At 38.5% G+C, this 18,075-nt stretch overlaps 3 pseudogenes; 1 reads left to right on the forward strand and 2 right to left on the reverse strand.

Moving 5' to 3' along the window:
* Window positions 1-2,995: 2,995 nt before the first annotated feature.
* On the reverse strand, window positions 2,996-6,322 carry LOC143404929 (pumilio homolog 2 pseudogene; annotated as a pseudogene).
* A 189-nt stretch (window positions 6,323-6,511) lies between these two features.
* LOC143404172 (melanoma inhibitory activity protein 2-like) lies at window positions 6,512-14,282 on the reverse strand (annotated as a pseudogene).
* On the forward strand, window positions 14,281-16,186 carry LOC143404173 (E3 ubiquitin-protein ligase SH3RF1 pseudogene; annotated as a pseudogene).
* Window positions 16,187-18,075: the final 1,889 nt, after the last annotated feature.

Below are 18,075 nucleotides of genomic sequence, written 5' to 3' on the forward strand. Positions count from 1 at the left end.
AAGGAGTATTCTACTATGATTGCTGTTGTAAATGCATTTGGATGAACTGCATGTGAGTATTTTTGTAATTTATACCCTAAGAGTAAATTTCTGGATCATCAGTTATGCATATTTGAAATTTAGTATATATTACCAAGTGCTTTCCAAAAAACTATATGAATTTGATCCACTAGTAACATGAGGACACTCTAATTTCTCCACATCCTCACTTAAATTTACTACAGTCTCTCTATCTTAGTGATTCATCTGGGTAGGCAATAGTGATATATTGTGTTTTAATTTGTATGTCACCAATGACTAAAGAATTTCTGCATTTAAATGACTTTTTAAAAAAAATTCTAGATGGCCAGAAAATAAAGTCTTTATTCTAAAAAATATCTAAAATTTAATACAATATCCATTGCTTCTAAAGTTTTTCTTCAACAGAGATGATTAATACTGTTAATCACATTTTCTTATATTCTTATTTTACAATTAAAATATGTAAATAAAATTTAACATAATTTGATTAATCTTAATAAATATGGTTCCTCAAATGCATAAATAAGAAATTACCACTGATGCCCAACTACTCTATCCCCCCCTTTTTTTCAGTTGTTAAAGAAACAACAAGATCCTGCCTCAAACCTCTCCTCTGCAAGCTAAATTAACTGTCATTATCATGGCACTGAGATTATTTTCTACTAAAACATAATTTCAGATTCTCAATATATAGCTAAACTTCTTCCTCATATTTCTGTAGCTGTGCTTTCCCCTCATTTAGATTCCATTGAACAATGTCTTTATTTAACCCTTCAAACTCTTTTACAGCATCATATGTCCCTTATTTTCTTTTCTCATACACACAGCCACACCAAGATTCCTGGACTTTTGACAGAGAATAATGCCAACACAGGTATAGTTGTGAGGTCCCTTATCTTTTATTTTCAGGTGCTGTAAAATCTCATGGATTTTTTCATAGAATGCTTGTTCATAATGATTTCCAATTCTTCCTCAAAAGCTCAGGCCACTGTCAATAACTGTTCTCACTGTATACCCTTCTAGGACTCTTTGTGGCAATCTGTAAATCCATTAGGACTACACTCTAATACACTTAGACAAATGGGTGTTAACTCATTTTCCTCCTTTTCATTGTTATTCCTTTCTTTGTTTTTCTACTGATACTCATTATGGGTTTATTTGAGCTACTGCAGATTGATCTAAAAATTTATTTGCTTACAATTCTCATTTATTACTCTACTTTGCTACTATGGGAAAGCCTACTTATTTGAAAACAGGTAATGCCCCTGTATATACAACCTGTGCTTTTGCACAATTTAGTACTCATTGGAATACAATTTTAACCCATGGAATTACACTTTTATCAAACAATCCTTGATTGAATGAGCATATTGTATCCTTATGACATGCCACTTAATGGAAAAATTTTAAAAAAGAACCAAACCCACAGCAGAATACAATTCTTAATTTTATGAAAATGGACATAACATAAAGGATATAAAGGATAATGGGGATCAAGTGAATTAAATGGGGCTTTATTCATCCTAAAAGTTTTCCTGAGAACTGAAATTTTTTTTATATATTTAAAATTTCCTGTTACATGACAGTCATGTTATATTGATTACTCTTAATATGCTCTAATTATTCTTTTTTTTTAATTTTCATAGGCAAAGGATTAAAAACGATTTTAATTATACACATATGGTCACAATTTTGCCTTAAAAAGATTGTTGGGAAATGTACATAAGGCCGCTTGTAAATGTACATCATGTTACTGTTATAATGTCTTATGTCCAGAGAAAAAAAACGTTATCATACAGATTTGCTCTTACTTGGGAGTAGGCTATTCAAAAATACAGTACTCTTCTGTACAAAGAAAAAAAATCACATCACATTTTAATAAGATGGAAAAAGCATTGGCCTCCTTGGTAAGCAAATATCTCAGTCCAATACTTTCTATTATGCACAATACCCTGACTTCAATTGAAAATGACCCAAATCCTAGCATGTCCGTATTAGCAGAGTCAACAACTATGTTATAAAACAAAATGTTTCTCACAATAATAAAAAGAAAGCTGGTTCATATATCTGAAACCATATAAAGATAAAAAAATTTTAAAAAATCACTCTCAATTTGGAGAAATAAATTTACATTATACAACACTATATTGCCAGGTCAAATAGGGCAGGGACATAAATGTACACTAAAATGCAAATGTTTCCCAAAGAGATAAAACAAATTCCATTTACAGCATGAAGGTTTACAAATGTACACCTGTACAACCAAGGAAAGAGTCACTACTAAATTAGCAAGGTTTTTATAATAAACATTGAAACAAGATTTGCTTTTAAAGTGTAAACTTACATCTATTACTACACACACAATGCATATATTTATAGGAAGCAAAAAAAGCTATCTGAATATATAATCATGCTTAAATGTTGAGCTATCAAATTCACTTTTCAGTGGCCCCTTTTCACCTCTGTTTCCTACTTTCTGCATCTACTAGGAAAAAGCAAAATAAAGCTCAACATGTCCTCAACATGTAATTCTATAAGCAAAACAAAATACAAATTTCCACTCTTTCTCATTGCAAACCAAACTGAAAAGTTAATGTGAAACTTCTCATTTAGTGCACTTAACTGGATGGAAGTGTCACCATGATTTTTTTTTTCTCCTCTGTTTCCTAACTCTTACAACAATTACATATGTAAGTATATACAATACTTCTGTACATTGCCAGAGACATTATAGGGCAGTATTTGTATTAAAAACCACATCAACCGTAAATAATGTTAAGTTCCTTTTATCTCAAATCATTTTATTCTTGTCTTACTTGCTGAGTTTTTATTTGCATGATAGTTTGTGAATTATCAAAATACAACTTAACTTTCTCTTTTTAAAATATTAATAATATTTATGCAGTTGATTGTTAAATCTGTTATAAAAGGCTTCACACGCAAAGGAAAAAAAATAAGGACTATAATTCTATATACATCTCTATAAACCTGTTGTGCTATGGGGTTGTAGACCTACCAGACTGCAAGCCAGTTTTTTAAAAGAATACTGTACTTTTTCCTTTAAAAACTATTTTTGTGACTTTACAAGGTAAAAATTTACAAAATATGTGACAACTTTTTTTTTTTTTTTGATACAGTTACATCATATACAGGCATTCTGTGCTTTGCCAGCAATCCAATCTGATAGGTCTCCATTCAGGGCTGAATATAATTTATAATTCACCACCCCCATCCCCCAAATATACACAAGAACCTTAAAAAATTTACAAATGGATGAATAAAGTCAATAAATAGTTTTGCATTAAAAAAAATTGAAGATTCATAGTTGAGTTGTGTTTTGATAATTCACAAAAGAAACAATCTTCTCACATAGTTAAATCATCTTCTTTCTTTTTTCCTTTACAGCATTCCATTTGGTGGTCCTCCAATAGGCCCTAGATCTGGGCTATTTTTCAAATAATATTTTTCCAACTTGGCCAGTATATGCTTCCCATATGTGTATTTGCGCAAAGTAGTAATGTGAGGTCGAATCTTGTGCATGATTATCTTTCTCTGAGCAGGTTCAGCCATGTCAATCATCTTCTGAACCACATAATTGGCATACTGATCCTTCATCATGGTGTATAAGGCACTGTGAGGACCATCGTTCTGGCAGCAAACTTCATCAATCAGTAAAGCTCTCTCAGCACGGGAGGCATGAGTAACACACTTTTCTACAACATTGCTGGTAAATTTGTGTTGACTCAGAGCTAACACCTTTCCTCTGATTTCAGAAACAATTTTGCTCTTGTCTTCAGGCCGACCATGTTCTAGTACATGCTGAATAACATAATTGCCATACTGATCCTGTACTAACTGCTCTGTATGTTGGTGAAGTTCTTCCAAGATGGGTAAGGTCTGTTCTGCAGTACAATGCTCTAGAATACGTTGAATTACTCTGCAGCCATAAGGATGGGTTGAAAGCACAAATACTTGTCCTTTGAAAGCATCAATGATGAACTGCAGTGACTGTGGCTGAACACATTCAATACATTTCTGTACAACGTGGTTTCAGTTCTGATCTTTCACACATTTGAGTACATGACCATCTAGCTCCTTTACCATTTCACTCTGCTGGTCAGAAGAAATAGACTCTAATGCTTTTTGAATAACACGGCAGCCATACATCTGTAAGGCTAAAGGCAGAACATGACCACAAATACGAGTAGCCAAGGCTAGTTTTTGATCCAAACTTCCAAACTCAAAAAATTTCTGTATAACATAGTTGCAAAAAACATCTGTCATTAATTGATAGGCTGCTTGTAAAATTTCATTAAATACCATCTGTTGCTCAGCTGGAGTAGCTCTCTCTAACTTCTGCTTTATGAACCTAGAACCATGCTGGTCTTGAGAAAACTCAACTATATGTCCAATCAAGTCTCTAAGTTGAAGGTTTGGGAAGCAGTTGTTTCTGAAATCTTCCAATAATCTACTGAGGCCAGAAGGCATAATATCAGACCTATTATACCGAAGCCGAGAAGGAGGAAAGAGCTGGCTGCTGGAGTTAAATAGACTGGGAGTGCTTGAAGCACTTCGATATTTTGCTTCTGCTCCAGGTGCTGCAGAGATATATCGTCCACTACCATTTGTCAGTCCTCCTGATGAACCAAATCCACTGAGAGCTGAGCCTATAGCAGCACCCAAAGAACTACCACTTCCAAATCCAAGAGATGTACTTCCAGGTTGACCAGGTCCATGAGAAAACAAAGAACTGCTCTGGGAGCTATTAGTCAAAGAACTGCTCCCGTAAAATGAATTAGACTGCAGATTAGTGCTTGGCTGCTGCTGCTGCTGCTGCTGCTGCTGCTGTTGAGGTGGCTGTGTGTCAATTGGCCGAAACAGACCATTTGTACTGCCTGTAAGACTGTTTGCAGTTCCTCCAGCTGCTGCTGCTGCTGCTGCAGCCTGTGCTGCTGCTGAACTAATTAAAACAGGTGTTGGAGCCATTAATTGAACTGGAGCTCCAAGGCCAGTTCTTGCTCCAGGGCCAACCACTAAGGCACCGGTCTGATAGTAATAGGCAGTTGGAGCTAGTACTTGATAACCTGGCATGCCTGTAGCAAGACCCTGACCAAATGCCAAAGCTGGATTTGCAGCTGCTGCAAGTGATTCTGCTTGCTGCCCTTGCTGACCCTGATTGGGAGTAAGAGGACGCTGGCCTGCTCCAGCACGAAGAACCTGTTGCTGCCCAGGCTGAGCTTGTGAGGCTGCTTGCTGATTGGCTGTATTGTTTGCTGCAGCTGCAGCTTGTTGCTGAAATAAGTTGGCTGGATACACCCCCCATGGAACACCATAATACTGAGGTGGAACCACGGCTGGACCTGCTAATGTTGCTGCTGCAGCCAATCCTGCTGCAGTATATGGATCAGTCCCCGGAGGAGCAGCACTAATAATATATGGATTTGGCACAAATGCAGCTGGAGCAAGGCCTGCTGAGAACACACCAGCTATATGTGGCTGCTGAGCTGCTGCTAATGCACATTGCTGCTGTTGAGCTGCAGTTAACTGCTGAACTGTTAGTGCATTAGTTCTCTGAAAGAGCTGCTGCTGGGAATTGTACTCAAAAAGGCCTACAGTAGCTCCTGAAGAGTCCATGGGTACCTGGTTACCAGGATAGTCAAACTGTAAGGAATCCAGACCAACTTGTTCCATGGCATCCAGATTCTGAGTTTCAGGATTTGAAAATTCCTCAACAAGTGGCTTATTAGCTGTAGGATTAGGAAGAGGACCCAATCCTTCTGGGGGATTAGTATTGGGGCTGAGGCACTCAACTACTTCAGTTGGAGAGGCTTGACGACTTCCAGGAGTACGATTAAAATCTTTGCAATCGGCATCCATTCCATTTGGCAAACCTCTGCCATTTATTTTAGAATCATCATCATCTCCTTGTTTAAGATCTCTGTTTTGGTCCTCCTCAAATGGAGAAGCCTTGCCTTTTTGATCTCCTTTCTCAGGTCCATCTGTTTCAGCATCTCTAGTGCCAAAAGTTCCTTTCCTGAAAGGAGAATCCAATTTATCAGCAGGAGAAGAACTTAGTACATATTCTACCATGCTCACGCCAAGGCCTCCACTTTCTGATCGCGGAGACAATATTGCATTTACTTCACTGTTTCCATGAAAACCCTGTCCAGATCTTCTCTGTACCATAATAGGCTGGCACATTGAATGATGAGAAGTTCCCCATGCAGTCTCTCTCCATTCATCATCCCCAAGAAATATGCCTTTTTGTCCATCTTTTGTTGAATCATCAGGTTCCCAAAACTTTTTGGTAGGCCTAAGCCTTAAATCAGTCCTCTGAAAATGACAAACTCTTTGGAAAACGCTGTTCTGAAGAAAGGGAGGGTTAGCTAGCTGCAGGGTGCCCTCTTGTGGCCCAAAGGAGTGACTGGACTCTTTTTCTGCATCTCTCCCATTCCCTGAGATTCTAGTGCAAGAGCTTGAAAATCATGATTCATTTCATCCACAGATCAAACATCGGTCTGCCCCAAGCTCCTCCTGGATGGCGGGGCCCTCGAGGATCCCCACACTTGTTTTCACGAACCCACTTCTTCCTCTTCACTTCCACCTCCCACGCTGCTCCGGATCCACCCAGCCTCCCCCGACTCTCCGCGCCCGGAGCGCAGGGGCGGGCCGCCGGCAGACTCTGGGTCTCCGCCCCCGCCGCGCTGGAGCCCAGCAAGAAGCTGTGGCGGCCTGGGCCCTGCCGGCGGAGGCGGCCTCTAATTATTCTTTTTTATGAAAAAAACTAGTTGATTTTTATTATTGTCATCAATGCCAAACAAGACTTTAAATCAATTAAAATCTTTCATTAAGCATAAAGTTACTTTCACATATGCTACAATCATAATACATGCATTTCTTTGAATAGAGGCACATACTTTCTTTGGATTTTTTAATAACCCTGACTGCAAGATTATGTATATAAAACTTCCATTGTTGTTTGTGTAATAGTAAATTAATCAAACTTATTTACACTATCTAGAATAAAAAAAATGGGAATAACTTACTGATAAGATTCATTTTTAAATCATCTTTATTTAGAAAATACTATCCTTAGAATTATAATTCCATTTAACTTCAATTAGAGCAAAAGCATAATCACTTAATAAGTCAAAGTAGTTACTTAAAAACTAAAAATTAGAATAAGTCAAATTACTTTTGAAGAGGTCAAAAACATCAGGTTTCTTGTTGTGGTTCTTGATATTTAGTAGCAGGCTCATTTGTAGGTGAAATCAGCCCTGAAGGAAACTCACTTCTGTTTTCAAAATGGGGTTCTGGAGGTAAATCCATCTCTTGGGGGAAGATAATGAGGAAAACACCTCAGTAAATAGACATTTTGCATTGGGGATGGGGGTGCTGTGGGCCTGGTGGAAAATAATCTTGAGATGCTCCACACATTTTCTGGAGGAGGTAGAGGAAAAAAAGGTTCTCTTCTCAACTGACTCCTTGGATCCACTGGAAACAATAGACCTCTGATTGGAGGGAAGGGTGAGAAAGCAAAGCCAGAAGCAATTTCTGGGTTTTAAGCAGGGAGAAATGAATCAGGCACATTGGAATTACCAAAATTAACTTTGGTATCATTTCTACTAGATTCCATTTCTGAAGATGTAGGCCAATCCATTTTACCCAAAGACAGAATAGTAGAACTTCTAAGTTCTGCTGGTCCAGATGGTCTATTATAATTATAATAACATCCATCTTGCCTTTGTACAGGAAGACATGGATCTAAATATGGATCTCCTGGTGGATGGACCATCATCCTATGGGCCTTTACCCATGAAGGTGACAGGGGCCCAGTGTAATAAAAAGCACAGAGAATCAGTTAACCCATCAGAGCCTGACTCTGTTTTTTCATTGAAAATATGAGAGCCCAGAGGTTTCTCTTGGCCTCTTGAAACTCTTCTTCCTCCCCCTAGAAGCAAAGATAAAAGTCTGTGTGGACTCTTCTTTTCCAGAAGTGGAGCTCTCATTTCAGATGAAGGCTGACCCAATACTGAGGGACAATTTAGGACATGCTCTCTGCCAAAGGCTGTATTTGAATCATCAAGTGCATAAGAATCTTTTTCTTTTTGTCTGTTGTGAACATTTTCTTTACTTAAATCATTGAGGTATCTTTTAGCACTCTGAGCTTCCCACGCATATGCTTTTTTCTCATAGTACATAATCTGCCCCGGATGAGAATGAATGCTTCTCTCCAATTCTTCTTCAAAAACTTTGACTTACTTTCTATAGGTCTCCAGCTGTTCAGTTGCATGGCTGGTGTTTTCATCCACTTTGGAAAATTTCTCCTCACATTTTACATGGTAATTTTCGTTTACTATTAATTTCCTTTGGAGTTTCATTACACTTTCTTGTTATAGTTCAATCATGACTTTAAATTTCTGCTGAAGATTCTGATTCTCACTTTTATTTTGTGTATATATTACTGCAAAGAGGCTCGCTCTGTCTTAAGACTTTTAATATATTCTATAAGGTTCAGATAATAAAGTAAAAAATGGTTTCTTTCTCCTTCTAATATTTTAAAAGAGGCATTTAACTTAGCACCATACACCAGTTCCTTCAAAGCTCCTTTTGGCTGATCATTTAATTGAGCGCCAATCTCTGATTCACTCTTCATTTCCAACTCCAAGTTACCATCATCTGTTAGGTCTTCTCCAAGCAAGGAAGCACAATCTTTCATCTGCAACAAGTGCTCTGTCAGAGACTTAATGTGATTTTCTTTCTCTCTTAGCACTTGTTCTACAAGCACTTTAGAGTCTTCAAGTGTTCTTTTCTGTTTATTAAGGTCATTCACTTTTTTTTTCCATACTTCAGCTTCTTCTTGCCGCAGTCCGGCTGCAGCAAAATATCCGGGAGGTGACGAACAACTTGTGTACATTGATACAGCAGGAGTGGAAGCCGTTTATTGTAGGACAGGAGCTGTATTTATACATTTCACACAGCTTATCTTAATTAGCATAAACTAGATACAGCAGTCAACCAATAAGGAATCTCCACACTTAATGGCTCGCTTTTGTTACTTCACAAACCACTCCCTCTGGCATTTTGCCAGGCACCATGCAGACTTGTTTACAGACTCTAACATTTCTCTGGCAAAATGCCAGGCGCCATCCTGACTTGTTTACAGACCTTAACATCTTCTAAAATATGTTTCAGACTTTTCTAAAGTTTGAAATTTTCATTCAAAACTTCTTTTATTGCTACCTTAAATTCTTCTTCATTCACTTAAAATATTCTCAAGGTTGTTTTAGCTTCAGCTATTTGTGAGTTGAGGGATTTTGATTCATCTTCTCTGGACTTAATCTTTTTTGATATATCTTCCACCATTTCATTCTGCTGAGAATATTTAGTTTTCTCTTCTTTTAGCTCTTTTTCTAGAGACAGTATTTCATCCCCAAGTTCAGATTTGAACCTATCCAACTTTTCATATATTGCCTCCCAATTTTCTGCTTCTATTGACTTCTTCTCAAAAAGGGCGTCCTTTAAAGATGACTCTAAGCCTTTATACTCTTTTTCAACAAGGCTAGCTGTTTCATGTAGTTCAAATTTTTCTTCAATTAGTCCAGCAAGTTTTAGAGCAAGCTTTTTTTCTTCTTACATAAAGCCTGTTTCTAACACATTGACAAAATCTCCACAAAAACAACAGAACAGCAAAAGATCCAATAGCTGAACATGTCACCAACTCCTGAAGATAGCCATAAGTATTAGAGCCTGATTTCATGTCCTCAGACAATGATGCCACAATCCTAAGTACTTATGCCCCAGATACAACTCAGGGGCAGCCCTTGGCCACTCTATCACACTAAGGCTGATTTAGCTATTGCTGCTGCAACTACAACCTTTCCCACCATGCCAAAAGAGGTTGGGTACACTCAGGTCTTGGTCAGGGACCCAAAGTTGCACCAGGCAATGGAGAATAATATTGTGAAGCAGCTGCAGGGGTGGGGTAGGGGGTAGGGGGTAGAGGGTCTGTGGGCATAGACATGGAAAGAAGTTATGGGCTCCCAGGTGCCTAGCACACTCACATTGCCTTTCTGGAAAATTTTGGCCCCTTCACTATGCTTTGCCTCCTGAAGCAGTGCAGGTTCAAGCCTGCCCCAATATAGTCAGAGAAAACTCCTCTCTTGTAACCAGTCCTTGGTTTGATTTCAAGACTGAGCTTATTATGTTCAATTCTATTCAGTCATAATATCAACCAGTTTGATGTAACTAAAAATTCTAAAGCTTTTTAAAATGTTTGAAGAGCCATTATGTCACACATTTATATTTGTACCACTTTCCCTTTTATTTTAATGACTCATTCCTTTTCCTCCCCTCACGTTCACTCCCTTTTTCTTCTTTTCTTTTTTCTAAGTTGCCTCCCCTTCCCTTCTCTACCTTTCTATTTCTTGCAATGTTGGAGGTTAAACTGCAAGGCCTTCTATATGCTAGGCAAGCTCTCTCCCCCTGAGCTCCATGCGTAGCCCTGTTGACACTTTCTATAGAAGTAATCTGAAATTTTTCTATAGAAAAAGTTTCATGTAAGACTATTTTAAAAGTAATGTTAGAAGAGTTGCTAACAAGAACACAAATCAGTTTTGACAAGTTACTTTTAAAAAGGACAGCATGTGTAATATTTATAAAAAGAAGGGACTTACAATTAGAGTTGGTTTTCATGTCAGTTTTTCCAGACTACTATGTATTTAAGAGTCTTCAAAACCTTTTTTCAGATGCTCTTTTGATTTATCATAGTATGTAAATACTTCTAAGTAACCTGGTTCTTATAAATATATAGCAAAGAGAAGGATAAGATGTGACACTTTGAAATGGATTTAGTTTCTGAAGGTGAATTATGTTGTTGTTCAAATAGAGTCCATTACTTGATGTAAATAAAAGACATCCATATATATTTTTTTCCTAGTTATTCTTAAATTTTTGATGAGCCAGATCTAATGTTTGAAGGAAACAATTCTCTACTAGTCACTGGTTTCCTAAATGTATCTAAAGTTAAAAGGCAATACCCCACCATGTATGAATTAGACCAATTATATTTCAATGGCCAGAGGGGTATTAATGTAATCTAAAACATTTATCCTGTTTCACAAGGCATAAAATTTTAGAAAATTTTTAACAATTGTAATTATGTGAGATTATGAATATGTTAATTAGTTTGTGGTGAATATTTCACAGGTATATACCTATATCAGAATCAAATTATCAGCTAGGCATGGTGTTACATACCTGTAATCCTAGACATTTAGGAGGCTTAAGCAGGAATATCACAAGTTCAAGGCCAGCCTCAGCAATTTCACCAGGCCCTATACAATTTAGTGAAACCATGTCTCCAAGAAAGAAAAAACACAAGCCCTTTAAGTCACATTTCAGATCCATTAAACCACAATACCATGGGCTACCCTCTATTAACTCATGACCCAGTAGGCCTCACTAGATGCTGACACCATGATCCTTAACTTCCAGAGCCATAAGCTAAATAAAGGTCTTTTCTCTATCATTTATCCAGGGTCATATTCAATTATAGTAATAGAAATTATATTAAGTATCAGCGAGATTCCTGGTCAAGGCACACAAGTAAAAAGCAATACCTCTGGAACTCAAACCAATTGTCTTCAGTTCCAAACCTTAATAGAAGCAGTTAGCCATCAAGTATAACAAGCAAAAACCAGGCTGCAGATTCCTCTTTACTTGCCAGAGCTGTTTCTGTTTGGATATAAAAGTCACTGATGAGAGTAGCTTGATTTCATCTACAGCATCTGTATCAAGCTACCTACTTTCAAATCAACTTCCTGAGCCTTTTCCTCATTTGAACATGCAGGTCAATAACACTTTAGAAATAGTGATAATAATATCCACTAATAGAGTTATCCTCATCATTAAATGAACAGACAGAACAGACATCAATTGCTGTTCCATCCCTTCACACTCTCCTTTTCTAGTTTTTTACTAGGGAAAAAAGTGAGAATTTTTAAAAATGATTTTTCTTTGAAGGAGTATAGAATTTTGAAATGGCAAGAGAACTTTTATAGCATATCAAATAGTAACAAGATACCGAACCACACCCAGCTAAAAAAGTTAAGTCTGGGGCAATTACCTTTAAGACTTTCCACTCTGTGACATGGGCAACTTGTCTTACCACTTATTTAATATCAGAAAATCTTGCACCAGTCATGTCATCATTCCCCATATTACCAGAGATGATGATGATAGATGCAGTACCACATGAGCTTCCTGAATATTTCCAGAGTTCAGAAACAACTATTTGTACACGTTCCACAACTTGTAATTTCATTTCCTACCAAAACCCTTGTACTGAACAATTTTTCTTTGTAAAGTGCAAGCATTGTGTTGTAGCACCTTACATTTAGAAAACAATGAGCTTGGTGTGGTGGCACATGCCTCTAATCCCAGCAACTCAGGAGGCTAAGACAGAAGGATTGTGAGTTCAAACAACTTTCAGCAAAAAAGCAAGATGCTAGGCAACTCAGTGAGACCCTGTCTCTAAATAAAATACAAACTATGGATGAGAATGTTGGGGGTGTCCTTGAGTTCAACCCCTGGTACTCCTTCTGAACAGAAGATTATTGTTTCTTTTTCTGACATGTTACCCTCGGAAATGGGGATCTTCATTCCAGAGAAACTACTGTGTATAATTTATTAACTGAGAGATGTTAATTTGTTGGACAAAAGGATTCACTATCATAGTACCATAAAGAGTTTGAAGTAGACATCAGAAGACTCAAGGAGAGATGATATGGACATCCAGGGAGTCCAAAAGATGATTCCTATGAGTCCAAACAGCATCCATGGATCAAATATAACCAGAAAGTGCTCTCATGATTAAAATGATTGTTACAGTGGACAAAAATTATTCCTCTTGTTTAACATCACTGGACTACCCCAGGAGTCCTCTAGGAAACCCCCACAAATCATTCAGATCATGTCAACATTCAGCACTGTGGCTGGGAGCCACTCTGATTCACTGATACTTATGCCAAAGCAGTTGTAAAATATTTTGAATATCACTTCTGGGTATCATCAAAACTACTTAATTAAGAATATTGCTTGTCCATAAAATCTTATATACTTTCCCCTTGATCTATTTGACAGTGTTTATTACTAAAAAATACTAGCAGCTGAAAGTGAGATCCAGCTCCATGAAATGCATCTTTTTCCTATAGTAGGTATTCATCAAATTATGCATGTTAAAATTTAATTTATGATTCATACACACACTGTTAAAGTTCTAAAAACTATATGCTACAACACAATTTATCATTCACTTCTTTAGAACCATGTATTATTTATCTCTTTACTATTCCCTACTAGAATAACAACTCAACAGTAGGACTAATACACAGATCCTTAATGACAAAATAATTTGGTTTTACTCATGGAAATACTCGAGTTTATTAAAATATATAGAGAAGATCCAAAAAGGGGACCATTTATCCTCCTATTTAACCCTAAACTGTATGAATTGTTTAGAAATGGGTACTAGCCCAGTCAGTAAGAGTGTGTCTCATGGAAAATAATTAAAATAACCAGATATAGTTTTGAAGAAAAATATCTGCATTTAAAGAAAGCAATAAAAATTTTCATATTCAAAAGAAAATGATTATCTATTTGAAAAATTACAATTTGCAAAATTCACTAAAGCTGTATCACCATGATTTTATTACATAAAGTATGTAATGGTGTCATGAAATATTACTCGCTGAACAACAGCTCAGAAAATAGCCACACAGTTAAAGGCATTTGACAATGGAATAATATTCTATGACAAAGAGCCATGCACAAAACAATTGGTGAAAACAGAAAGTGTGAGAGCTCTGAAGATGCAGGGAGACATACAGATGCTTAAGAAAGGTTGTTTTCAAGAGCACAACAGGCAGCCACACAGATCACATTGCTCTTGGATTTCTTTTTTCAAGTTCAAGATATGATGGGGTGCTAGGTAAAGCAGAAGGTCAACCCACAGAGAGTCACAAGTGAAAGTCATTGACTTATCTCTGCAAACAAGATTTCCAATTCCTTTAAAAGCCACCATCCCACAGGACCTGAGCACACTAAAATACTCAAGGCCAAAATGTACTTGCCCCTCCCAACTTCTCCACTGTGTTAGCCAGCATCTCCTGCAGGGTCCACACTGAGAGGAACTGCTCTAGCACAAAGGTACACATGTACATGTTGACCAGGTCATTCTGTGAGGAAAGAGGGAGAGCCATGTGTATGCCACCAGTGTCAAGCATCCAGGCTCATCTTACTTGGTGTCCTCCAGCTGCTGTCACAGAAAATGTGATGGTGCTTGCTGCCCTGTCAGCTACCCATTACTACAAGACACTGTCATTACTGCTTGTTTGATACATTGTCACACTCAGGATAACAATAGCTGCCACTTGGAGTGTGTATCCTGACAGGAATTGCCCTGTAGCTTTGTCTATAGTCCCTGTAGTTCTCTATAACAGACTATTACTACCAGAGACAATGAAAGCAGAGAAGTTGGGTAATTAAAATTTGACTATTCCAACTCTCACACATTGGTTTCTAACCCACCAAGCATTCTGTTGATTTAAAAACTAACATTCATGGCTTGGCAAGTGGGAGGAAGTGGCAGCTGTGAATTGTGTCTGTGTGGAGAGGGGAACAGCAGAGAGGAGTCTCCAGGGGCCACTGCAGCTGCTTCAGAGAATCAAGGAGCAGCAGGCAAGGCTGAGTAGAATCTGCAGTGGCCATGACCACACTGTGGGGACCAAGAACAAAGAGGAGGAGCAAAGATGCAAAAGCAAAGTCTGAAATGAATGTTACATAAATCATTTTAAGATCTTTATACAACTATATACATTTCTGAAGCCTTTTCTTAGTAAGTACCTCAAGAAGGATGAATCTGCCTTCTTGAATCTTTTAGAGTGTCCTGTGTGTCTAGAATTCCTGGGTACTTCTGCAAAAGTCTTGCCTTGCCAGCTCAGGTTTTGCAAAGAATGTTTGCTGGGATCGTAGTTTCACTCAGTTGTCCTGAGTGCAGGACTCTTGTTGGCTCCCATGACTAGGAGCTTCCCAATAACTTCCTGCTGGTCAGGATTCTGGATGGCATCAAAAAGAGGCTTTGGAAATCTAGCCAGTGGGGGCAGTGGGACCAACTGTACAGATGCATTAAGGGTTCAGGGCAGCACTATGGCTCATTGCAGTGCAAAATGTCTGTAGAGCTCACAGTGTGGATGGAAGTCTAGGTTCCAAACCTGGAGGCCCCAGTTGGGGGTATACCTGTTACCATGTCCTACATCATTAAAATAAACATGAAGAAAAGGAGAACAGGACTTTAAATTCAGAAAATGCAACATCTTCATTTATTGATGACATGTTGATGAAAACTGGTTCCACAGGTAAGTCAATGGGATCCATGGCAACGTTGTGCAGATTATTAAACCATTGACTCAGCCCCATCTCAGTGGAAAGCACTTTATGAATTTGAAGTGAAAGACAAGGAAGCAGACAATGATAACCTTTCATTTGTTAAGGATGATGTTCTCACTGTGATCCAAAGATAGATGAAAACTGCACTGAAGGAATGTTGGCAAACAAAATAGAAATATTTCTGATTTCCTACATTGAGTTTAACTTGGTTGCTAAGGAGCTGACAGAATGGGATTAGCCTCCCATGGCAGGAGTTGATACTACAGAATATACCTCAGCAGCATCCCAGAGCAGCACTGCCACAAAGCACTCCTACACCAAGAACACTACCAAAAAACGCCCTCCTTTACTTCCTTCACCATGGTGAACAACTCCTCTAACATATCCCAGCACAGCCACTCCATACTATCAGCCCTCCTGTCTTCATCAGCTCCAGCAACCTCTCAGCTGCCACAAGGATCAGAGAAATATCTGGGCTTTCCTTCAGTGTTCCTTATCAGTTTCATGTGAGTTCCACAAAGTTAACTGTGATCCCCCCACCCACGCAAGCAGTGCAGTAACAACCAGCCCCCTTTTAAATTTCCTGTTGGATGTCCCCTATCCAGCTTCCCATGAAACCATGAAGACTCCCTTTCCCACAAGCACTCTCCTGGCTGCCACTGTCCTCACCTTCATGCTGTCGGCAGCTAGTGTGGCTGCTGCTGGAAGGGGACCCTGACCCTTGGCAGGATCCACTGCTCACAGGTTGGGAGACTGAATATTATGAAGATGTTAATTCTACCCAAATTTATCTACAAATTTGATATCATCCCAATATGAGTTCTAGCAGTTAATTTGTGGAAATGTATATATTTATTTCAAAATTTAAGCAGAAATGAAAAGCACCAAAAATAGCAAAGGCTATTTTAAGGAATTAGAACAACACATAACAAACCAACAAAAGACAAGAGTATTTGAAAGGGATGGCATAGGAGCAAGAAAAGTCAGATACCAGGGGAACAAACAAACCAGAATCCAGGAGCAGATGGCACTCTCACAACTTTCACCTCAGCATGGTGGGAGAAGGTGGCCTTTTTTTAATGCTGGGTGCACTGAACCTTCACGAGGGTAGGGATTGATCTCTACCTCAAACTACATACACTAAATAGAACCCAGATGGATCCCAGACCTCAAAATCAAAGTTAAACCTATAAAGGCTCTGGAAGATAACAAAAGAGAATACCTTTCAGTGGGCAGAGGGGATGCAAAAAGCACAAACTGGGAATGAAAAGGTTGAGAAGCTGGAGCTCAGTCAAATGAGCCCCTGCTGTTCACCATCAAAGACAGCAAGAGCAGTGACACAGGAAAGCCATCTGTGACAGACATAGCTGATCAGACTCCCAGCAGAGCACCTGAAAATTCAGGAAATCAATGAAAAAGGTCAATCTTACTTTTAAAAAACAGGTTGAGGCTCAAACAGGTGTTTCACAAAACAGTGCACTCAATGGCCACCAAAGACTCAAAAAGTTGTTTGATAAGACCAGCAAAATGCAAACTAAAACCACCATGAAATTACATGACCATCATAAAGATTAAATGCTTTCTAAAACTAATGTCACTGGTGGGATCCTTAACTGGTGGGCGATCACATTCCTGCCTCACTCTGTTCTGGTTTAGAAGGCTTATTAGTGACTATACAGACACTGATTTAAAGGACAAATAAAGAAGGAGGCTTTAGGGATGAACTCATGTAATCCCATGAGCCCCTGACACACTGGAGATGGTGAAAGCACATTTGCACAGTGAAATAACACACACACAAACATGGACCTGTCTTTTATGAAAAGACCTTTCCAAAAAACAGCCAACCCATTCATAGCACCCATCATGCCAACCACACATCTAAACAAAAAAAAGGTCTGAAAACTTATTAATCACTGCCCAAACAAAAGCTAGCCTGAGGCTACTCTGACGGTGCCTGTTTTATTACCACTGCACCCATGTGAAAAACTGATATGCTGTCAGCATTTCAGTCTACAGAATTAAAGAATCTTGACAAAACTCTTTAGCAATACATTTTCTCTGCCAATAGAAATAGACTGAATTTATTTGACCTTAAAATAGATTATATTTATACTGTATCAGAGCCTGTCTTAGAAGCTGTGCCAAACTATGCAGTTCTGGACTTAATGGCCAAGCAAGAATGGGCACTGAAAGATCAAACAAGGCTTGTTGTCAGAGAAAATGCCAGTTTATTGAGGAAGAGCTCGGCATATTTATAGTGTTGGGGGTGGTTTGACAGTTATGAAAGTTTAACAGATTAATGGTTTGACAGTTAAAATAGGGTGCTTTCTGATTGGAGGGTAAGGATCATGTGAGTCAACAGGGCTCACCATTGGATGGCTCTTCTTGGGGGGGATGGGGAAGTTAGTCTTTGGAGCCCAGGCGACTCCCAACATTCCCTCCTCTTTGTTATTAAATGAGAGTGGGCATTGACTCATTCTGACTGCTTCATGCTGAGATGGGGCAGTGTGGGAGAATAGGAAGGAAGTAGGGAGCCACCACAGGAGGGCAGAGAAGACTGCTATAACTTCAGGAACCAGATCAACAAAGGTTACTTGCCACTAC

This window comes from Callospermophilus lateralis, chromosome 7 (genome assembly GCF_048772815.1).
Source record: "Callospermophilus lateralis isolate mCalLat2 chromosome 7, mCalLat2.hap1, whole genome shotgun sequence".
Classification (NCBI taxonomy): domain Eukaryota; kingdom Metazoa; phylum Chordata; class Mammalia; order Rodentia; family Sciuridae; genus Callospermophilus; species Callospermophilus lateralis.